The sequence below is a fragment of the Pteropus medius genome, unplaced genomic scaffold (assembly GCF_902729225.1).
Source record: "Pteropus medius unplaced genomic scaffold, Ma_sr-lr_union100, whole genome shotgun sequence".
Classification (NCBI taxonomy): Eukaryota; Metazoa; Chordata; class Mammalia; order Chiroptera; family Pteropodidae; genus Pteropus; species Pteropus medius.
The window spans coordinates 7,456,753-7,481,447 of record NW_024342471.1 but is presented as its reverse complement, the minus strand read 5'-3'; the positions used below and the strand labels follow the sequence as shown (position 1 = coordinate 7,481,447).

The following is a 24,695-nucleotide window of genomic DNA, read 5'->3' as shown; positions in this document are numbered from 1 at the left end:
CAAGTGTTCATATTAGTGCCAAACTAAATATTTACTGACTACCCACATTATGTTCCTGGCACACAGCTAGGTGTTCTTTCTTTTAATCCTTAAAACATATTGTGAGGACCTTCTCATGTTAGTATATTCTTACAAATAAGAACACAGTACCCAGAGGTTAAGGACCTTACCAAAGATTATATACATTTTAAATGGCAAAGCAGGAATTCAAACCAAATTCTCAATTTCAACTCTAATGTTCACCCCAATCTATTATTTTAGGTGAAGACTGGACTAGAATAAGTCAGGATGATGAAAAGATGTCAGTTATTAGCAGGAAGGGAAAGATCCCAATGTGGAGGGATACATAAGTTAGGGCTTCATGTAAGTGGTGATACTTGGGAACCATGAATGATATGGCCTTGAACAGAATGAAGCCAGTGTTTTCTAAAGACAAATTTTCATAGCCACAAGCAAGACAGATATGAGAGAAGTAATAGAGACACTTGCCATTAAGTGATTTAAAAAAAAGATATGATATGATATCATAATGGCTACGACCAAGGTGATAACAGGAGGGAATAGAAGAGGGCAGAATCTCTGAGGTAGTTACAACATAGAAAATATTGGCATTAAGTAAATAAGCAAAAGAACTGATAATTTGAAAGAAATAAAACTGTCAATCTGCAGATGGTGTAGACAATCCAATGGAATCTACAAAAAAGCTACTGAAATAAGTGAATTTAGCAAAGTTGCAGGATGTAAGATCAATACACAAAAATCTGTATTTTTGCATAGTTGCAATGAGCAATCAAAAGTTGAGATTAGTCTATGGCCACGCTACCCTGAACAAGCCCGATCCCATCTGATCTCTGAAGCTAAGCAGGGTAGGGCCTAGTTAGTACTTGGATGGGAGACTACCTAGGAAGACCAGGTGCTGTAGGTGTAAAAAATAAAAAAAATAAGAGGTTGTAAGCTGACATGGTCCTTACAATCTATAATGTCAACCGAGGGTTGCCTCGCCTAGGGAAAAAAAAAAAAAGTTGAGATTAAAAACAAAAGCAATTACAATTATATCAAAAACTGTAAAATATTTAAGAGAAATTTGACAAAGATGTGTAAGACCTATATTTCAAAACTTCAAAAATTGCTAAGAAAAATTAATAAAGACCTAAATAAGTGGAGATATATTATGTTCACATATGGGCAGGTTCAATATTGTTATAATGTCAATTCTCCTCTAAAAAAGATTCAATGTACTCCCAACCAAAATCCTAGCATGCCTCTTTTGTAGAAATTGAAAGGCTGATTCTAAAACTTTATTTGGAACTGCAAAAGATCGAGAGTAGCCTAAACAACTTTGAAAAAGAAGAGTACAGCTGGAGGACTAACACAACCTGATTTTAAGTCATGGTAAATCAAACTGTGTAGTACAGGCACATAAAGGTAAGACAAAAATATTTCTTAGATACAACAATAAAAGCACAGCCCAGCCATAAAAGAAAAAAATTGATAAACTGTACTTCAAATATATGTTTAAGCTCCTACTCTTCAGAAAACACTATTAAGAAAATAAAAAGACAAGCTACAGATTGGGGGAAAATATTTTATAAAGGACTTATATCCAGAATATACAAAGAAAGAACTCTCAAAAATCAATGATAAGAAAATAACTCAATTTGTTTAAATGGGTTAAATATTTAATCAGAAATTTCATCAAAGAAGATATATGGATGGCAAATAAGCACTTGAAAATATTTTGGAAAAGTAGTCTGGCAATTTCTTACATAGCTTTATTACCATATGATCCAGCCATGCCATTCCTATGTATTTACAAAAGTAGTTTTATTTGTAATAGCCAACAGGTGAATAAACAAATGAGATATAGCCGTACAATGGAATACTACAATACAAAGCAATGAACTATTGATGCATATAACATCTTAAAATAATTATACTGAAAGAAGACAAAGCAAAGAAGGGAGGGAGGGAGGAAGGGAACATATTCAGTATGATTTGATTTATATAAAATATAAATACATAATACATGTAAAATTCTAGAAAATGAAAACTAACTTACAGTGACTAAAAAGCAGATCGGTGTTGGCTTGGAGATGGGGCTGGGGGAGAGGAAGAGGAAGGGATTACAAAAGGCCACAAGGAATTTATGGGAATGAATGCTATGCTCACTGTCTTGATTGTGGTGATGGTTTCCCAGGTATATCCATGTCAAAACTTATCAAACTGTACACTTTAAATATATAGTTTATCTATGTCCATGATACCTCAACTTCTTAAAAAGTGAAAGAACAAAACAAATTATATGCAAGGGGAAAATGTGATAAAGGTTTAAGAAGAGTCACAGGGCTTCAGGAAGCAGCACTGTTTGTTCAGGAGGGGGTGGGTAGATAGATCCCTAAGGATCCCAGGCAGTTTGAAACAGCTGGATATGAGAAGACAGTAAACCAAGCCAAACATCATCTGTAGGCAGTGAGAAACATGGGTCTGAAACACAAAAGGAATCATTCCTTGAGAAACAGCAGAAGACAAAGCACAAGGCAGAGGAAGGTGCTAGGTTAGCTCAGTACCCCATTATTCTACAACACACTATTTATGGTGCACTTCCTCTTGGCCTGTCAGCTTTTTAAAGTGCAAAAGTCTGCTCTCCTGGCTTCTTTCACTGATAAATACAACTGAAACAAGTGATGCAGACAGACGAAGCACACGTCCTCTCAGCCGTCCCCTCCAGATAATCAAACTTGGCCCAGCTTGTTTTGAAATAGTAATTCTCAAAAAATCTAACACACCTTGCAGGATTCATCTTGATAATAAGCATTCAAGGAGAAACAGTTTAGCAGAAAATATCTGAAACTGACTTATATTTCTAAATTGCTTAAAGGAGGAAAGCTCATTCAAAATATATCTTGTTATAAATGTAACAAAAAAATGTCACATTCTACATAAGTAGCTCAGCAAAAAGAGCTAATAGATTGCTTACATTGCTATCTGGATTGGAGATCCCAGTCCCTATCTCCTTGCCGAACCTACCTGCAGTAAAACACAATGCCACCTTCTCAATAAAGCCTTCCTAAGTCCCCTCTTTATTGTGCTCCCTTGATAGAATTACTTTTCTGCACTCATAACTATACTTGAACAGCACTTAGTTCCTTCCAGTATTAAAGGTTAAGTACTGTTCTACTCATTACAAAGCTTAAACAGTGTTCTGTACACACTAGGTGCTAAAACAGGGGAAAAAAGGAGTTTGAAAGCATTAGGCCAAAGGTGACAAGATCTAAAGAGGCCTAAAAACCAAACCCAAGGCTCACCAGAGTTCATTAAGTGTGGTAACTGCAGCCTACTGGGTCTGAGGGGATAGATACATGGGGGTTCACCACATTATTCTGTCAACTTTGTGTATGTTCAAAATTCTCCACAATAAATTGTTAAAAAATAATAGTAAAGGGTAGGTAAAGATATGATCAAACCCCTTTTGTTCTTACTTTCCTACCTTTGAACTTTTCTTTTCTTTTCCCTTTAAACTTGATCTTTGCCAGCCTCCCTGCTTTGTTGTCAACAGGTCCACTGGGTCATTAGCCATTTAACAAATGGTGGTTTGAAGGATAAAAGACAGACCCTTTGCACAGTCAGTGGAATTCCAAATGCTAGACTCGTGGCTCCACAATGTCTGATTCAGAAGAACTGCTGGGAGCTATTAGTTTAGCTCGCCCACCCAGGCATATGAAGACTCCTTCCTTTTACACCACTCCCATATGCCTCTCATTTATGCCTCCACAGTTTTGTGACTGTGTGCTTTCGTTTAGCACAGGAACAGCTCAGACTCAGTGTAACCACAGAAATTATTAGAAAGGTCCAAGGATAAGGAATCCAGAATGAAGCAGTTTCAAATGTGGAACTGCAACAGATCAAAAATTTTTAGTAGGGCAAAAATCCAATAAAAATGCATTTTCAAAATCCCCAGACACAAGATGAGGATATACAATAACAGTGTGTGAGATGTATTCTGGCCTAAATGAGAAAGAGCATTCACTGTCTTGTAAGTACGTTTTGTGCTTTCCCACCTCTGAGCCCTTGCTAACATTTTCCCCTATACCTGGAACTGTGGCCTATGTCATATCTGAATCTCTATTTTCAATAAAATTTATTTTAAGTATTACTTATTTCTTCTTTCTTGATACAAAGATACTAGGAGTAATCTTATGCCCATTTTCTTTTTTAATTTTTCTTAACTCACAAACAGGACTAAGGAAAGGAGAAAGAGATGGGAAAACCTCATGCAGTAATTAAACTAGAATTGAAATAAGAACAGAAGGTTATTTTTTTAAAAAAAAAAACATGTGATAGAAATGTCATAATGTGAAAATAACTGAGCTGTGGGCAGCATAAACTCTCAGTGAGGAAAGAAAAAGGTTCATACACTTCCTCAAACCAGCCAACTGGTGGCACCATTGGCCCCAGAACTTGGTATTGGATGCAACAGATTAATAAAACTCATTCTTGGGCAGATAGACTGATTCTCGCCCAAAAGAATGAACATGTTAAGGAAGGTTGCATATATTGTTATATACCCAACTCAGGCAAAACGGTGTAGATCATTGATCACACACTTAGATAATGGCAGGTACAGACACCTGCATAGCCCTGATTTCACACATAAAAAGGGGCAGAAATACAACTGATACTTGAGTCAAAGATTGATAATAAAGGCCTAATCTGTATCCTCTGATTCAAAGAAGAGGGAAAAGTAGCCAACCAAACAAATCAAGCCAATCAAAAAATCTGGATTTGAGTCATGATCTGCTCTTCTTTACATCACTTTGAAAGCTGTCCTTCAAGGCCTGGTTCAGATGACATTTTCCACATGTATACTTTACTGATCATCTCTTTTATTCCATTCCTATGTCCTCATCTTAACTTGTTTGTTACTTGAGTGCACAGGCCATACACCTCTGACAAGGTATCAAGTTTCTTAAGATCTGGAAAATTTGTCTTATGTAGAATTCCTATCTCCACCTTTTATGAAAAATGTGCCAAATACGTTTTTTTCTTTGGTTTTTGAAATTTGGACAAATCACAACATGCAGAACTCAGTATTTGTTTCTAGGAGACCAAGGAGAACACTTTTTAATAAGGTTCATAGATTTAGCAAACCTTATCAAATACACTGAGAGCTAGCTCAACATGGCTCCACGAGTCTTGTAAAAGCAGTCTACTGCCAATTGATCCTATAAAATTAGGAAATACCAGAATGATCACACACTTAGATAATGGGAGGTACAGACATCTGCTACAGACCATCATTTAAATGCATACCTGCGCTCACTTGAGTATATGTCTTTATGGCCCAACTCTTACCAGCATATTGAAATACAAGCCACATGAGTAAGATATGACACTAGAACTTTCCAGGCCTTCCAACCACAAAACAGCAGACTGGGATAAATTCCTCTCGAAGTGGTATTCAGAGAACAGTCCTCACGTGGAGATATAATTTAAGATATTTACTTCCTTTATTAATCAATTTGAAATTTTTATTCAGCCTTTCTGAAAAAAGGGAGGAGTACCCGCATAATCTATCAATATCCTGTAAGAAGCTAATTTGTAATTCTGAATTTGGGTTTTTGATAATTTAAAACTTTAGTTTTTCTATAAATTTACTCATCAAACAGATGTTTTGGTCTCGTTAAAAAGCTATCTTCTGGGCAAAGAAAAGAGATTTCTCCAAAGAATATATACAAATGAGGATAAGCACATGAAAAGATGCTCAACATTAATAGCTATTGGGGAAATGCAAATCAAAACCACGATGTGATATCATTTCCCACCCCCTAGATGGCTATAACTAAGAAGACAGATAATAACAAGTACTGGGGAGGATGTGGAAAAACTGGAACCCTCATAAACTGCTATTGGGGATGTAAAATGGTCAGCCACTCTTGCAAAGTGATCTAGCAGTTCCTCAAAAGGTTATACATAGAATTACCATATATATAACCCAGCAATTCCACTTCCAAGTATACACCCAAGAGAACTGAAGACATATGTCCATATAAAAACTTGTAGAGAAATGCTTATAGCAGTATTCATAATAGCCAGGAAGTTTAAACAAGTCAAATATGCATCAACTGATAAAATGTGTACTGCAGAATCTCATTATTCATAGTAGTTAAGTTCCATAAAGTTGCCACAAACACTGAATTAGCAAATACCAAACCATTGCTCCTAGGGAAAATACAGGATTAGGTTCCTTCGAGCCCCTAGTCACATTTTTATTAATGAATCAATACCTAGCCTTGTTTTCTGTGTTTCCATTTTAAAGACACCTTTATTTAAAGTATATTGTTGACTTATTAATAACAAATTTATTGCCAATAGCAATAAAACTCAAGTCTGAACTAAGTTTATTTAACGCATATCCTTAAGGCACATCACAGCCTTCTTATGCTTAGGAACAGAAGGAACTTCAGTGCCATTCTTAAAGACCATTCTAAACAGCAAAATCAACAACAAAAAAGCACAAAAATGTTAAAAATGTGGTACAACAGACCATAGAAAAGGACTTGTTTATGGCATGAGAGTTAAACAAGAAGGCAAAGCATCACCTTGTTCAACTTTAGCTGGGAATTTGAGTGTTGAGAGACTCGAATTCTCACTGCTCAGCTCATGTGCACATATGACCACCACATATTGATTTGGGGATTACGAATAAATTTTAGCAAGCAGGCAAATCTGCAAATACAGAATCTGTAAATAAGGAACATAGATTGTGTTTCATACAATGGATACAATCAGCAATAATAAAAAGGTATAAAGAGTTGATAATACATGCTACAATATGGCTAAACCTCAAGAACTAAGTGACAGAAGTCGGTCAAAAAAGGCCACATATTGTATTTTTCCCCAATTTAAAAAACATTGACAATTAATGTAAAAGAGCTTAAATATACTGCAATTCAAGCAATGTTTCTAACACTTTACATGAAATGTCCAGAACACACAAATTCAGTAAGGAGGTTATAGGCTGGGAAAGGGGAAGATGTGGATTGACTGTTAATGGGTATGGGGTTTATTTTGAGAAGGATGAAAATGTTCTGGTTTACAGTGTTGATGGCTGCACAACCTTGTATACATTGAATGTACACTTTATTTTTATTTATTTACTTATTTTTTTAGGCACGGCAACCCTCGGTTGACCTCACAGATTGCAAAGGACCTTGTCAGCTTACAATCCCTTATTATTATTATTATTTTTTAAATTTTTTTACACCTACAGCACCTGGTATTCCTAGGTGGTCTCCCATCTTAGTACTAACCAGGCCCAACCCTGCTTAGCTTCCGAGATCAGACGGGATCAGGCGTGTTCAGGGTGGCACGGCCGCAGACATAAATGCACACTTTAAAAGAAGGCAGTATATGAATTATATCTCAATAAAGCTGTTTACAAAAAAAATCCACATTTTATGATTTTTGCACAGCAGTCACGCATAACTTTCTTTTCAAATTAATACGCCCCCTAAAAAAAATTGTGCCTATTACCTGGGTGTAACTTAACCAGTTTGTTTCTAGCATAGTAAGGATAAAGGTAATCCTCCTCTAAGCACACACTTCCCTTCTATTAAGATCAATCCTATTTTTAAATTAATTTTATTAATTTATTGGGATGACATCAGTTAATAAGATTATATAGATTTCAAATGTATAATTCTATATTATCTGTATATTGCGCCGTGTTCACCACCCAAAGTTGTCTCCTTCTGTCACCATATAGATCGTTTGTTTTTTAAAGTATGGAATTGGACATTTGAACAGAAAAAAAAATCTTAAAAATAAATTTGCAACAAAATTCTTTTATTTAAAAATGAGAACATTTGCAGGTTTATAGCATGCCCATCTAGGCAAGCTCCAGAAGAAAAACCATGATGATGACAACAAAGGGAGAAAAATGTTACCTATCACCCAAGAACCCACAGTCTGAAAAATGAAAACCCCTTAGTTATTCCAAAGCCACACGCATCTAGATGGTTACATAAGCAACAGAGTGAGGAAATCTCAAGATTCTGGATTCCAGCAACCTTTTCAAGGATCTAAAAGTCACAATAACATGAAAAGGGTAACAAAAGAAAGAACTTCAAAAAGTCACCCAAAAGTCACCTAGTCAACCTAGGTTCCACATCTTTCTTTCCTACCCAATCAAGAATTCAACCCAAAGACTCATGGCAGGACAGTTTTTATTTTCTTAATAAAAGATCTTACTTGAGGTTTATTGGGAAACATTCCAATTTTTATTAAATGCCAACTATGTGCCAGGCACTGAGTTACACATAATCTTCTGAATCAAAAAATAGAAATATGTGCACATATTTTGGTGGCCTTAAAACTGAAGTCTGCTCGACCTGAAACAAGTGATAACTCTATAAAAAAAAAAGGGAAAAAAACTAAATAAATTAGCTTTTAAACCAAAAGATTCAGAAAAAGATCAACTCCATGTAAAAGCAGCAAATCTCTCTATAACTTCTCTCTCCCACCATTTTCCAATCTCTTGGCTTGCTTTATTTTTCTTCAAAGCATTTATCTCCAGCTGGGGTTTTAGTAGACATTTGTTTGCTGTCTCCTCACTCGACTGTGAGCTCCATGGGAGCAAGGAATTGGTTTTGATCACTGCTCTATCTCTAGTACCAAAAATCTACCTGGCACATAGGAGATACTCAATAAATATTTGTTGAATGAATAAATTATATTCATGAAAGAAGCCAAATACTCAGATGTTTTTCTCTGGCATCCCTGTAGAACAATCTTTACAGAACTTCACTTTAACCTTGCACATAAGAGGCAGAAAAAAGAGCCATACACTGTTTCCTTCACTTCGTTTAAAATTCTTAACAATCCATTTTGGTTCAAAGTCTCCTAAAGGCCAATGAAATGGATCCATCATGTATAGTGTCCTTGCTTAGAAAAAAGAAGCTATATATATAACCCATAATTTTCATAGTGGTTCCTATACTCTGCCTTCCTTGCTTAGAACTTCATTAGCTTCAAATTTAGTTATTGTGCTTTTGCTCAGGCTAATACAATTTACCTTTATCATCATTCTACTACTTGATTCTTTTAAGAACGTTGTAAATATTCAAAAATCTTAAAAATTTCCCTCAGCCAGGTAAAAATTTCATTTTTTAAAATGCTCTTGGGAAATTAGAATTAATCGTCTTAATTCATTATGAAGTCTATAGTTTAATCCAATACATTTCAAATTTTAATGTACATATGATTCACCTGAGGAAATCTTATTAAAATGCAAATTAAGTAGGTCTGGGCCAGAGCCTGAGATTCTGCATTTCAAACAAGCTCCCAGGTAACACTATTGTGGCTAGTCCCCAGAAAATACAATGTGTATCTATCTCCTTTCCTCATGGCTAAGGTAAATCTGATGCTGCCTGCCCCGCTTCCTGCCTAGTTCTAAAGGGAGTTAAGTATACAAACTAACCAACTTTTTGCAAAACCATCCTTAAAGGCTTATCAGTCCTCTATGCTTTCTCTTCATCAGGCACAGCTTCTTGAACCTTTCAACTGGAGTTTGTTTCTTAACCATATTTGGAGATCTTCTTTAAACCCTCTCAAATGCTGTCTACATGTATCTCTTAAGCTGAGGTATATAAATATATGAAGTTAAACTTGAAGTATGATAGGGCAAACTCTTAGCTCCTTCACACAGCCTGGTGGTAGAATGATTGTTGCTGAAACGACATTGCAACACAGGCTCATTTTTAGTTTGTAGTCCCAAATGAGCTAAAATCTTGGACATAGCTGGTTGTTCACTACATTAAATTGGCTCACTCACTTTGCTATTTCTTTATAAAATATCACTAGATTTCAACCACTTTTTCAGAATTAAAGTTACTTTTGAATTTTCACCCAATTATCCAAGGAAAATACTAAGGAAGTATTTTCTCAAGGTCTTAGTTTTCTTATCTGTGAAATAGGGATAAGGGTCATGAATACTCTCCTAGTCTCTCCTTCTAATAATCTATGAATTCTACAGTCCATATTTTCCTTCTATTTTTTGATACATTGATTGATTTATGACCTTCATTTTGCTATTTTGCCTTTTTCCTTACGTCCCAGTTCTCCGCAAAGAGCTTGCAATAAACTATACATACAAGGAACTCTCAGATAATATTATGAGCTAGAAATATCCTCAAGTAACTAAAAACAAAAACTAAAAAAAAAAAAAACCTTAAATTATCTTTCTCAGTGCCAATCCAATAAAAACACAAGCAGCAAAACACCTTTTTTGTTCACTTTTGTTGTTATTGTCCTGACCAGAGTCAACACCTGGGCACACGTAAAAGTTGTGCTTAGGTATATGTGACTAGAGAGAGCTATGGCTAAGAAAAAGCAATTGATTAGCTTTTCTCCTAAGTCTCATCAGCTGTGTTTTCCTGAAGACAAAGAATCTGTCCACCTGCTCCCACAGATGGTACAGCTGCAGTTAAAGTGAAACACCTGGTTGGTGCATAGCCAGTCGATGAAGTTTGTAAGAACAATGCCAGCTGTAGATTAGGCAAGCCCAAATCAGCATTTTCACCCTTTTTGTCCAGATTAAGACCAATGTCATTTTAAACTATACGATGCTAAAACATGACTTTCATCTCCAAAACACAAATACAACAATATTAGTTACAATAATGATGTCAAAGAATTGTTATAAAATGTAACAATCCTAGATTATAAATGATTGTCCTTAACCACTCCCAAAACTACTTCCTCCAACTAGACTTAAATGGTGTTTGTCAGGTTTAGATACTCTAAAGCAGTGTTCAGAACATTTATAGGAAGATATGGTAAAACAAGCTTATTATTCTTTAGCAGTCAGTGCTTCATATTAAGAATGGTAATGTCAATGCCAGTAAATGTGCTGAATGAATGGATAATGCTAACTAAATAAACAGCATGTGAAAAATGAGAATCTCTTCCTACTTTTATACTTTACAATTGAGAAATTTTTTATTCTCTGCATGGAACCTTAAATTATCCAACTTAACCTCTACTTAAATTCTCAGAGGGATTTTCCTCCCCATTAAGGAAGCCTCACTAATATCAGTAAACTAAAAATGGTTATTTCTTGAGCCAATAAACAAAAACATTCATAAGGTGATAAATTATTTTATGCCATAGCCCATAAGTTAGTTTGAATGATGAAAAGTTATACTTCTAAGGACATTTTAATGACTTATGGAGAAAATGTTATAAATGTTGGAAATTAAGGATGTCCCAGGAATACAGGACACTACAAATATGAGAGCTTGCTTACCAAGACAACATAGCATATCTGGTAAATATAATACAAACAAACAAATTAAAGATACATTCCTTGAGTGAAAAATAAAATCAAACATCAGTCCCTCCTCCTCCGTACCTCAGACAGCATTAACTAATCTCTCTCCCTAATACTTTCTCAGACACCTCCATTTATCACGGTGTCCCCATCAAAATAGTTTTTCCTCCCTGTAATTCTTCCTCCAACTAGACTTGGATAGTCTTTGTCAGGTTCTCAAAGTAGTCTTTAGGCCAACTATAATTACTTAGAAAGCTTGGTGAAATGCAGATTCCTGGGCCCTGCCTAACCCCACCCCCCAGAATTTAAATCCCTGGGAAGTAAAGTCCCAGAAGCTCCATTTAACAAGCTTCCCAGATAGGTGGGATGCACACCACCAAACCGTACATTGTATAGTTATTCCTCCCTCCTTAATCATTATTTTAATATCAGCCTACATTTACCCATTACTTGACATTAACTCACCTTCATTACTCTGGAATTCTGAAACCCATACAAATCCACTTCCTGTTTGGTCTGTCCTGTCTCCAGCAAAAGCCTACCTTTATTATCTCCCCAATATGACTACTTAGTCCACTGACTGGCCCAGAGCAGGACTTGTGCAAAGGCTGAACTTATGCAACACAGCAGTTCAATTTCTTTTTCCTTCTGAAAATATTAACAGCATGTCAATTTGATTAGTGCATCATTAAAAGTGAGATATTAAAAGCAAAACGAGAGCTCTTCTAGTTGCTAGATGGGATGCTGCCCAATTCATGAATCACTTAATAAAGCCAATTAGATCTTTGAAACAAACAAACAAAAAAAGCAAAAAGCATTATTTGTTGCATGCATTAGTTTACAACCGTGGAAATAATCACCTAAATATCTGGAGAGTTTGATCCACCAGAAGCTTTTCTCCTATGTCATCAATAACAGAAAGGACCTATTTTCATTTCCAGGACAGTTCTATCTAGTTACAGTTCATTAATTCCTTTCACTACTATAAGACAGATGGAGAAACATCATCTCCTACAACCCTAGGTAATAGGTATATCTGCAAGAGCCAATTGCTCCAAAATGGACAACCATGCACTCTCTAAGAAAGGGATAAGGACTTGAATGGTGTTTGGCAGCTTCACGAAGCAGTCAATCATATATGTGCCACTTTTATAGAACATTTGGAAAGTTCTCTGAAATGAAAGGTGTGATCATTTTAAGGCATCTAACTACTAACATTGAACAAATCAATACTAAGTGTTGCTGTCGTTCATAAAATCTATTCCAAGGTACTTAAAACAGAAGAGATAAAAATCTTTGCTCTTGTTTAAACCAAAGATCTGACAACAGTTTTATAGATTTCCCATCTGACTGAAAATTATAAAGACTGCAAAAAATTATGTACGGTATGATTCAGTTTATGGAAAACACTACACATTTGTATATTATAGATATGTAAGGGTATCCAAAAAAGTCTGGAAATAAATTCAAAACTTCCAGTGAGGAGGTAAAAAGGAATTTTTTACTCTATTTGCTGCAACTTTTTATAAAAATTGTCTTGTACTGCTTTTGTAAAAAATATTTTTCAAAAATTATAGTGTCAAAACAGAATACTATATAATAAATTACCATTCATTCAGCATAGCTAAGAAATGGAACACAGTAGTTAAGAGAGTTAGTATATATAATGCTGTGGAGTTAGGACTTGGGTTCAGGTCTTGTCTCTATTACCTAACCAGAGAGACATGCCCTTGAGTATGAGTTAATTCCACCACCCATGCAGCTCATTTACTCAATTATAAAGTGGAAATGGTAATAGTACTCAATTCACAGGCTGTTGTGAGCAGTGAATAAAATAACCTTTGTGAAATCCCTATGTAAACTATTATTTTTCAAATTACATATTACAAATATGCTTTAAAATATAATGCACAACACAATATGGTTAAAGCTTTCTTTGGATAATTCACAATGTACTTTATAGTCAGATAGAGCTTCCTAAGGTCATTACAGCAATGATCGTTTTACACAGAATAACAGAAACTATATTAGAATAGATTAAATCTATACAGAGCCTAATAAATTTCAGTCACAAATCTTTCAAAGTACCCAGGAACTTTCTTGATAAATAAATTCCTGATATTTTACTTCCTTGTCAAATAGCTCCTGTAAAAATAGAAAAAGTCTGCACTATGTAAATTCTAAATAAGCTTTACAAGTGTTCAAATGAAGAGAATTTATCTGTTTTCTCTATATCACACACTGAAGGCCATGTGAGGTCCAACCTCTATTTTCATTCGCCATGTAATTTATATATCCTACTGCCTACTCAACTATCTCTAGTTGGACATTTAATAGGTATCTCATAGGCAACATGTCCCATATCAAATTCTTGTTCCCTAACCCAGCCCAAATCTAGACAGGGGTCCTATCCTCCCCATTCTTTCTCAAATCAGTAAATTAACAACGTAAGCCAATAATCTTGGAGTCATCCTTGACACACAAACCACCCCCAATCCCCCATATCCAATCCACTTGGGCACATCCGATCTGCTCTACCTTCAAAATATCCTCAATCCATCTATTTCTCCTTATCTCCACCATTAACATTCTGATCCAAACCACCAAACTCTCTCTCTTGGCCTATAGCAATAATTTCTTAATTTACATTCCTGCTTCCACCTTTGTCCCATTAGAGTGTTTTCTCCAGGAGCAGAGTGATCTCTTTAAAAGGTAAAGGAGATACTATCACTCCTCTGCTCAAAACCCTCCAATAGCTTCCCATCTCATTTAAAAATCTAAAATCCTTTCCTTGACTCTTAAAGTCCTACATGTTCTGGCCCGTTTACCTCCTGGAGATACACTTCTACTACTATCACCTTTACTCAATGTGCTCCAGTCATAGCCACCTTACTATTTTGTGAAAACATCAAACAAGCATGCTTCCACCTCAGGGCTTTGACCTGTGCTATTCCCTTTGCCTGGACTGCTCCTCTCCCAGATATCTATGACTAGCTTACTTCCATCAGATCTTTGCTCAGATGTCACTTGATCAGAAGTACTTCTTAAATACTGCTATCTAATACTCCCCTCACCCTCCACTCTCTATCCAACATACCTTAATACCTTATCACCATCTGAACATATTAAATATATGTAAAAAATATTTTTAATCACATTAAATTTCAAGACCTATTATTGTTCTGTTTACTGTATATCTTATACAGAGTAAAGGCTCAGCAATATATTAAAAGACTGGTGAGAATGTAGAATAACTGGAATTCTCATAGACTGCTATGCAGGTATAAACTGGTACAACTCTGGAAAACTTTTTGGCAGTATCTACTAAAGCTGAACGTATACACACTCGATGGCGATGACCCTCCAATTCCACTCCTAGGTATATACCCAAAGACAAAGAAGAATGTTCTTTGCAGTATTACTCCTAAAGCTAAAAAATAGAAACAATCAAAACATCCATAATAGAAAAGATAAAATGTGGTATATTTTTATAGCAGAATTCTATATATAGCATCAGAATGCTATATATATACAAGCACAAGTGTCATTGTCCAGCAAAGCCAGATACAAAAGAATACACAGTATATGACTCTATTTATATAATGTTCTTTTTTTTTTCTTAAAGGAAAAACTAATGCATGGTTATAGAGGTCATGACATTGGTTACCCTGGAAGAGAGAGAGTGATATTAAACGGCAGGTGAGAGGTAGGCTTCTGAAGTAGTTGCTGTTAATGTTCTATTTCTTGATTTGGATAGCAGTTACACAAAAGTACAATCACTTTGTGATAACTCACTGAGCTGTACATTTATGATTTATGCATTTCTGTTTAATAAAAAGTTTACACAGAGGAAAAAATTACAGGGAAAAAGAAAAATTGTCAAGCTATCTTCCAGACAGCTATTACAGATAATATTTTCATTTATCTTTTAAACATCCTTCTATTATTAGCCATAAGCAAAAGTTATTTCACTTAAAATACAACTCAAAATTTGACGAGCTTCTAACACTAACACACACACACACACTCTTCAAGATTAAATGACTGGCTAAAGCCACATCTTTTAGCCACCTAATAAAATGGAATCCAAGTGTTGAGAAAACCAAACCCAAAGTATCCTTTCTCACTATGCCATACTGTCTCTACCTAGATACAAGAACCTATTTTCAATAAGAAAAATTTTCTCATCTGTTACTGACAGATCTTTCCTCAAAGGTTTCTTGTTTTAAATGTCATCATTCCGGGTAAATTTAATAAAACCAGAAGCCTGTTTTCCCCTTTAATCTGTGGGATTGATATGAGCCTGTCATGTTCTAATATTTAATTGTCATGGACTGTCTGCCTGTTTTCCCTATAAGGGTTCACATGTAAACAGAATTGATTTTACAAATGAATAAACATACAGAGACACTTTCCTTAAAACAATTTTGTGCTCCACACATGGCTAAACCATCACACAATAAATTAACTCTTCAGCAGCCTCCAAGCTAAAAAGCTAGAGTCAAACCAATTAAGCCCTAATGGGATCCCAATTTCCTATTTCTGATAGCAGAAGTTTAAATAAACCCCTCTTGACTTATAAATCCTTATCAACCATCCAGACGATTCTGTCACACATAGTTCCAAATCTGCATTTATAAATATGTGCTACAATCAAAAAAGCTTTGATTACTGCACATTACAGCTTTCACTGTCATAACCAACATGTGCTTTTAAAAACTGGGGAATTTCAATTGCTTTAAAAATGAAAATTAAAAAAATTAAAGTTAAAATGATAGCCTTAATTAGAAAAAGATGACTGATTAAATTTGATCCAATTATTGTCTCCAACTTTACACATCTTAATAATCTGCATAGTTATCTTATTTACCTGCAGCCACAAAAATAAACGAACAAAAAATTGTTAAAGGTTGTCAGATACTATGTGTACTACAGTACAATCTGTTTTGAGGATTTTATCAGGTTTCCCTCAGGATTTATTGCCTTTTAATTATGGAACCAGACTGTGGAATGAGAAGGATCTCAGAGATCCTTCATCTTTGGATTTTTCTATATCTAGAGCATTCCTTCACCTCAACAAAATTCTGCATGCCAAAATGTGCACATAATAGGTGCTCGAAGTGAGTCATAGGGGAAGCAAGAACAGAGTATCTAATCACTGCCTATGTTTTTGTGTTGATAAAAAAGCAGTTCCATGAAAATGAGAAGGAAACTCACTTCCTATTAACACAGGCACAAAGCTTATAACACAAGAGACTGAAACAAAATATAATCTACAATAACTGAAAATAAGATAAGGCCAGAATTCATCAGGAAAAGGTGATCAGCAAGTTGACAATATGAGTTAGCTATGTTCACTGCCAAAAGACACAACTAGAAGTCAGTAGTCTTTATGGGATAGCAAAATTCCATCTCAACACTTCCTTCATGCTAGAAAATAGATAAAGGAATGTAATCCTACCAGCATCACTGGATATAAGGTGAGAGCAGAGGGGAAAGGACAGAAATTGGTTCAAACCGTGGCTTCTAACGGGGAAGGCATGACAGAAAATCACCTAAGAGGCTATTTCAAAAAACATACCAGACATCCTCCCTCAGAATATACAATGTGTGTCATATTGATATTCTAATGAATCCCTGAGGTAATTCTGATCACACACTCCCAATCCACCTACCCTGATTCTCGCCCAGAGGAAAACCAGTTTTCCAGTTGTCTAGAACCAGAGGCTTAAAACAATACAAAGCTTACTCAGAGACTGTATAGTTAGGGGAGCTGTTTAATCAAACAATCAGCTAAATTACTGTACATTTTACTTCCTACTCTTCAAAACTTGGAGTAAAAAAAATTGTGAGAAAAGTTTAAGAATAGCTATAGAATGTTTGAAATTTTGAGTTATATTCTACTTCCTTGATTCTTTCTGAGTTAATCCACTCACTAAAACACTGGGAGTCCTAGTGAATGGATTAAACCTCAGTACTTCGTGCTAATGGCAATCCATTAGCAGTACTATATTCAATACAAACTTCTACACAAGACAATTCTCCCAACCAGGCTTTGTATAGCTGATAATACAGTTAAGTTTACAGTATCAGGCAAAATGTCACCACTGGTGTCAATATAACACGTGACTTCTCAATGCATCTAACCTAAGGACAAATTCTTTAGCCTAACAGGCAGTTTCCCACAGCTCTACCTCAACTTGCCTTTATGGTAGTGGCCCCTTAACTGAAGGGAATAACTTCCAAGAACGAAGGATAGTACCAAACCCTATATATACTACACTTTTCCTATACCTACATACCTATGATAAAAGTTTAACTTATAAACTAGGCATAGTAAGAGATTAACAACAATAATAAAATAGAATAATTATAACTATACTGTAATAAGTTATATGAATATGGTCTCTCTCTTTTAAAGTATCTCATTGTACTGTCCTCATCCTTCTTGAGATGATACAATACAAATGAGATGAACTGAGGTAAATGACGTAGGCATTGTGGTGTAAGCTAGGCTACTATAAAGGTTACCTGAACACAAGCACTGTGACACCTCAACAGTTGATCAGACAACTGAAAGGGCTGCTAAGGGACCTAAGGGCAAGGAGTGCATACAGCATGGATATGCTGGACAAAGCATAATTTATGTCCCAGTGGAACAGAAAGGGACAGAATAAGATTTCACACTACTCAGAACAGCACACAATTTAAACCTTAAGAACTGTTTATTTCTGGAATTTTCCATTTAACGTATTTGGACAACAGCTGACTAACTGCAGGTAATGGAAACCACAAAAAACAAAACCATGGATAAAAGGGGACTACTGATTCCTGATTTTGCTCAAGAAGTATATCCTGCAACTTTCAGCCTGGACGCCTTTGCTTATTCAAAGAGTCAGCAAGTAAGGCCATCCCCGACCCCATCCCATCCCATCTCACCCCCAACTCCCTCCGAGTGCAAACCCAGCCCATGATCTGTTCCAACAAGCCTTGTGAGCTAACAAATTTTACATTGTTAAAGGCAAAAAAAAAAAAAAAAAAAAAAAGGAGGATACAGGACAGAGACCACATGTGTCCCACAAAGCTTAAAATATATATTTACTCTTTATAAAAAAAGTTTGCCTACTCCTGGCTATCCTATTCTCAGGACTGGAATGATTTCCTTTATCTCATTTCTCCATATCTATCAATACACAATCTATTATCCATCAAAGTGCAACTGACTATTCCTTCAAGCCTTTCGTGTTACCTTCAATGAGATATGCACCCTCTCTTTTAAATTTATCTTCTCTATGTCCCTTAGCACACTGTATCCCTTCTAGTCACAAGGGATAGTTTCCAAACCCAAAATTGAGATACATGGTCTGAAAACATGACTACTACATTAATTTATTTTACTTCTTCCTGTCTTGCCCCTTCAAATCCATCTTCAAAGGGCTACCAAGTGCTCTTTCTAGAATACAATCTCAACTTTCACTCCCTCATCCTTTCTTTTGCTCTCCATTAGCTAAAGAAAAAAATCCAGCATAAAAACCTGGCCCTTGCCTGCTTCTCTAGTATCAGCTGCTGCCATTCTTTACCTTGTACTTTATACTCTAATAACATCACTACTCTTAGTCCCCTGAAACTCTGGTCCAGTCATCTTCTATTTGGGTCACATATTTACTTTGCTGGCAGCACAAAAACTGATATACCATCTCCAGAGAGTTATTTGGTAAAATCTATCAAAACTACACAAATTATAAACTCCTTGCCCTGGCATTTTATTTCAAGGTATTCTACAGATTTATGAAGTGCCATTCTTTACAAAGTTATGCAACACTGTTTGAACCAGCAAAAAAAAAAATGGTGTGAAAATGTCCATCAACAGTGGAATGTAAAAAAATTATGCAATCATACAATGAAATACAATACAAAAATTAGTAAGTTCTTTTATGTATGATACTATATGACCTACAGGAATATATCTAAAAGGACACACAAGGTCTACGGCCATGCCACCCTGAATGCACTCAATCTCATCTGATCTCAGAAGCTAAGCAGGGTTGGGCCTGGTTAGTACTTGGATGCGAGACCACCTAGGAATACCAGGTGCTGTAGGTGTTAAATAAACAAACAAACAAATAAATAAATAAAATAAAAATGAAAGGACACACAAGAAACTGGTAACGCTAGTTGCCTCCAAGGAAGGAAGAGTACCTAGAGCACAGAAATGAGGGAGCTTGTTCACTAAATAACACTTTTATGTTTAATTGTTGAACACGATGCCAGTCCAAAAATTAATTTTTAAAAAAACTGTTGGAATGAAAAACAGATTTGGTTCAAGACAGGCATCATTTTCTCTAAGAAGCCTTTTGTGAAACTCAGCCACACATGCATGCACGCACACATTAGATCAGATGCCTATCCTTAGTGCTTCTTACTGTGCTATTATCACTGCTTACCATCCGTCTGGCACTGAAACTCGATCTGTCTCCACTACTGGACTGCATCTAAACTTCTCCAGGGCCTTAGAACTCTATTTCCCCCAGCATCTGATACTAGGTGTTCAAAAAAATGTTTGTAAAAGCAAATGAGTATTTAAAATCAAGAATATCTTTAAAAATCAATGGTTTTTAGTCACTGTAACAGTTTTTCTTTATAGTCCATCTCCTAGTATAATTAGCTATTTGTTTTTCCAGTAGAATACAAATATTAGGCCCCTCAAATAAATAATTTATTGAATTCAACTACCAGAGTAAAGAGAACCAAGGGACTAAAGTGGCAAGTGAATTAAAATAAAAAAATACACAAAAAAGGGGGACATTCACATAAAGATCAAAAATTCATTTTAGGATTTTTGAATCACTATTAAATATCTACGGATTTTTGGGGGGAAACTCTCATTTGCTACGTCATGCCTCAGAGTCCAACAGCCACCAAATCGGCATATATTAGAGCACCAAAGAAATCTCTCAGCAAGCCAAATGTTCACAGCTGTGGCTTGGTGCTCACTGGCTCTGAGGTATGGTTGGCATCCCATCTCCTTTCTGAGAAATTCTCTACCTCCACTGATTGAACCAGAATCTTTGCTTTACTATTTCTCAATATAACTCACCCCAACAGCATCAGTCACAAGGTAAAAAGGATGGATCATCACTGTCCAAACTTAAAACCCAGTTGTCAAGGTTTTCATTAAAGAGCAACTGACAAAGTGTTAGGACACAGAAAGAAAAACAAGCTGGAAGATCTTTGAGCAAAGAGACTGAATCTCATCCAACTTAAGAGCCGCAGGGCACATAACACAGTTCCTTCAACTAACAGCACCACAGTAGTTGTTAAATGAACAAAAGGGGATTTTTACTTTATCTGTACTGTTTAAAATTTTTAAATATATTCATGGATTACTTGTGTAAAACAAAGTAAATATATAAAAAGGGGGTCACTGTGTCTGTGTGTACTATAGTAATAGACCACTTTGTTGTTCAGCTCCCATATTAAATTGCTACTCCCCTATTTCTACACAATCATTTTTTTCCTGCAGACTTGTTCCAATAAACAACCATGGAAACAACTGAAAATGGAGATTATTACAAAATCACTCATATAATAACAAAGAGTGTTCAAAACATGCTTTACAATTCTTCAACTGATTTTTTTGTGTGCATGCCAGAAAGTTAAGGAAGTGGTTCAAGAATGTTAGGAACTTGTTGAAAGGACACAAGAACTAGCTTGAAGGGGTTCCCACTGGCTAAATCTGGGACAATGTGAACATCACCATAAATAATGGTAGTAACAGATTATAACCTACTGAATAAGAATCCATATTAATACATATAAAAAAGTAAAGGTAAGAATTAAAAGAATTAAAGGTAAGAAAAATTCTGCAGTAGAATGTTAACAAGTAAGTGAAGAACTGACAGAAATAGAAAATCACAGTACAACTATCATAATAATAATTGACTCAGGCAAACATTAACATGTGCTAAAACTAGTGGATAAAAGTTGGAAGAAAACAACATATTTACATGGACTTGGTTTCTCCTCACAAGATTCTTACTAATTCGAAAGGAGTAGGGGTGGGGGACACTATAGTGAAGAAACTTGGCAGACATCCCTTAAACAAATGATGAAAATTAACATCACAATACTGGACAAATGGACATCATGTACCTGATATGAGGCACCAAGAAACACACATTACTTTGTGATTTTATGCCAAAATGCATGTGAATCCATTCATAAAAAAGACAAATTCAAACTGAGGGACATTCTACAACAATAAATGGCCTACACCATTCAAAAAAGTCAAGGTAATGAAAGACAAACTAAAAGGATTCTTCCAAAAAGACAAACTGAAGGAGACTGGAAACCAGATAAGTAAATATACATGACCCTGGACTGGCTCCTAGACTAGAAAAGAAACTGTTTTTCCTATAAAAAAATATTATTGGAACAAATAGCTAAATTTGAATAAGGTCTGTATATTAGATAATAATATTGTATCATGGCTGTATCTCTTGATTTGGTAAGTATATTGTAGATACATAAGAGAATGTCCTAATTTAGTGGAAATATACATTAAGTTATTTAAAGAGGTAGCACATCTGTAACTTACTCTAAAATAGTTCAGAAAAATAATATACCTATATAAAGAGAAAAGGAATATATAAAATATAGTAAAAATGTTGACATTTGAGGAATCAAGGTGAATGGCATACAGGAATCTTAATACAACTCTTGCAACTTTTGTAAGTTTGAAATTATGTCAAAATACAAAGTTAAGAAAAAATGAATACAAAGTGTTATTTATAAGCAGCTCACCATCCTTGAAAATGTTTGTGTTTTTCCAAAGTAATTTATAGTATCTTGTAATATATTTATTTAAGAAAAGGTAAGAGTATTGTTTAAACCACTTGGCCAGACAAACCCACCAAGGGAAAATTAAGGAGGAGTTTATGAAAACAGACTGCTAGGTTCTAAGCAGCTCTAGGGGGAGAGAGAAGGAATGCCAAAGGAACTAAGACCATCATCAGCTCTTATACTTCTTTCTCTCTCACCACTCAAAATTTTGCTCTCCTAAATCACCTCTACCTTTAATCTCTGGGCTTTCTGCCCACCTCCCTCCTCCCCACAAGGTTGGCTCCACTTCTCTAGAGGGAAACAAAATGAAAGACATAATCACTTTCTCAATATTAAGGACAAAAAAACTTCACTATTTTTGGTGGAGGAAAATGTCAGTATTTTAGCTTTTATTAAGGGTAAAGGGATAGTAAACTAGCTAAAAACTACGTGAATTAGAGGAAACTGTGAGTATGATTAGTGTAGCTCTAGGAATATAAGGTAAAAATGAATAAATCTGTGCTGTTTGAATGTCTGTTTCATGTGGCTTCGAAAAATTAAAAGCAAGCAGGACCTCTGTATGGAGATAGCTAAGTTAACAAAGAAATAAGGGAAACATTTGTAAGAGAAGAAAAGGTCAGAGTAGAGTGTCAAGGGAGCTGTGCTATGCCTGGTATTAACATTTCACTTGAACTGCTGGAGAGGTCAGATTACATATTTGTCGCCATCAGCTAATTTAATTGAAAGGTCTAGCCAACTCCAAAGCTATAAATTCAGACAGAAGGATACCTAGGTCTGGGTTATTCTATTTTGATCTCTGCATTTAATTAAAGCAATGCAAAAAAGAGGAGTAGAATCAAATCTTAAAGAGCCACAAATTAAAGATTCATTGCATAGGCCATATACTATATTTGATGATCTATATCTGACATCTCACAAGACCAAGCAAAATTAGCATGGACATTTCTTGGGCTTTTGGGGTATTCATTACAACCATCTGTTTCACTGCTAAGATCAGTAAACACATAGGATGCATTGGTAAAGGCTCTGAGAGTTTCTGCCTTTTTTTTTTTTCTAATTCATCTCTAAGGCCAATGCAGGAGATTCTTGAACAAGTCCAAGACCTAGTAAAGCGGTCTTTAAATCATATTCCAATTCCTACAACATTTTAAAACAAATGTCAGGGAAAGAAAGTGGTTGAAGAAAGATGGGAAATCAAGTACCTTCAGAGAGCTCTGGGATCCTACGAAATACACGTCTAAAAACCTCTAGTCTAGTTAGTAAAAAGGAGCCACGTGATAGAGTAAAAAATAGTGGGTTTTGGACTCAGATCTTAATGTATAATGAATGAACTCAACACCAAGATTGAACTAAGTTTGAATAGCGCATCTGCTACTGATTAACTGTGTGACCTTGGGCAATTTATTTAACTACTCTGAGCCTTATTTCCTCATCTGTAAAAGAGATACTAACTCCCTCCCAAGGTTCTAAAAATTAGGAGAGGACATATGTAAAAAGCGCCCAGCAGAAAATCTAGCAAAGACTCTTTTTTAAAAAGAATTCAACTGAACTTAAAAGTTAGATTCAGCTGATATATCCAAAATGGATTCATTTCACAAGTTTAATTTATGGTGCCCCAGCCCCTATAATTTCAGATAGCCTCAAGGCCTTCAATGGGCCAGAGACAGAAACCAGAGACAGAGGCAAAAGGCTACTTAACCAGCCATAATAAAACCCAGAGACAGGGTCTGTCACATGTACATACATTAGCTCATATTGCACATGGGGCTGGTCAGTACAGATTTAGTGAGACTCCCCCGCCCCCGCCGCCTTCTTAGTATCCTTACCAAAGTTACAATAACCAGAGGGAAGAATCTCCCTCATTAGCCTTCAAACTTTCAGGGATCTGAAGTAAATCTTTACACTGAATAATCACTTTCTATAATATAAGGTTCAAAACAATACTCTAATACTAAGAAATGAAGATAAAACTGGCAAGTGAGAAATCTTTCTTCTCCACCTTTTTCTTATTTTTTTCCTAAGCCTGGAATAGGTATGAGCTTAGTGAATTAACTCATCTTGACCCTACTGCTGCATTCATCCACTGTACACTGTCATTAAATGATCCTTCCCACCTAAAAATAGTTATTAAATTCAAATAACTGATCATAAAGCCTAGATCTGCATACCCCACACAATAGGCTTAATACTCAAGAACAAGCTTAAAGTCAGTCTCTGCTTATATCTAGAATCCATCTGTATGGAGGCAAGCCATTGGGTTCCAAACCAGCATAAATGTATTCAAAAGTCAAAGATGAAGACAAAAATCATTAATGTCCAAAACATAACTCAATTTAGTAAGTCCCAACCCTCAAAATAAGCAAAGTCAACAACCTTCCAGAGAACCTCAAAGAATAACTTGTTCCTAATAGGAAAATTTATGCCCAATTCTACACAAAGACTCACTGAAATGTCAATTTTAAATTAATATGTAGATAACAGTTGATTAAATAATTAAGGTTTTATAGCAATAGTACTCTTGTAG

The 24,695-nt window shown here is 35.5% G+C and overlaps 1 protein-coding gene, 1 non-coding gene and 3 pseudogenes across 5 annotated transcripts in view; 2 read left to right on the top strand and 3 right to left on the bottom strand.

Annotated features, from left to right (window-relative positions):
* The window catches only part of CBFA2T2 (CBFA2/RUNX1 partner transcriptional co-repressor 2), a 123,666-nt gene that overhangs the window by 94,169 nt on the left and 4,802 nt on the right, over window positions 1-24,695 (bottom strand). The gene's annotated exons all lie outside the window — the stretch shown is intronic.
* The window catches only part of LOC120603343 (60S ribosomal protein L10-like), a 37,235-nt pseudogene that overhangs the window by 8,014 nt on the left and 4,526 nt on the right, over window positions 1-24,695 (bottom strand).
* LOC120604074 (uncharacterized) lies at window positions 807-925 on the top strand (annotated as a pseudogene).
* LOC120604020 (5S ribosomal RNA) lies at window positions 7,262-7,380 on the bottom strand. Its single transcript, XR_005653249.1, has one exon. It is a non-coding gene; the product is annotated as a 5S ribosomal RNA (ribosomal RNA).
* On the top strand, window positions 19,314-19,432 carry LOC120603991 (uncharacterized; annotated as a pseudogene).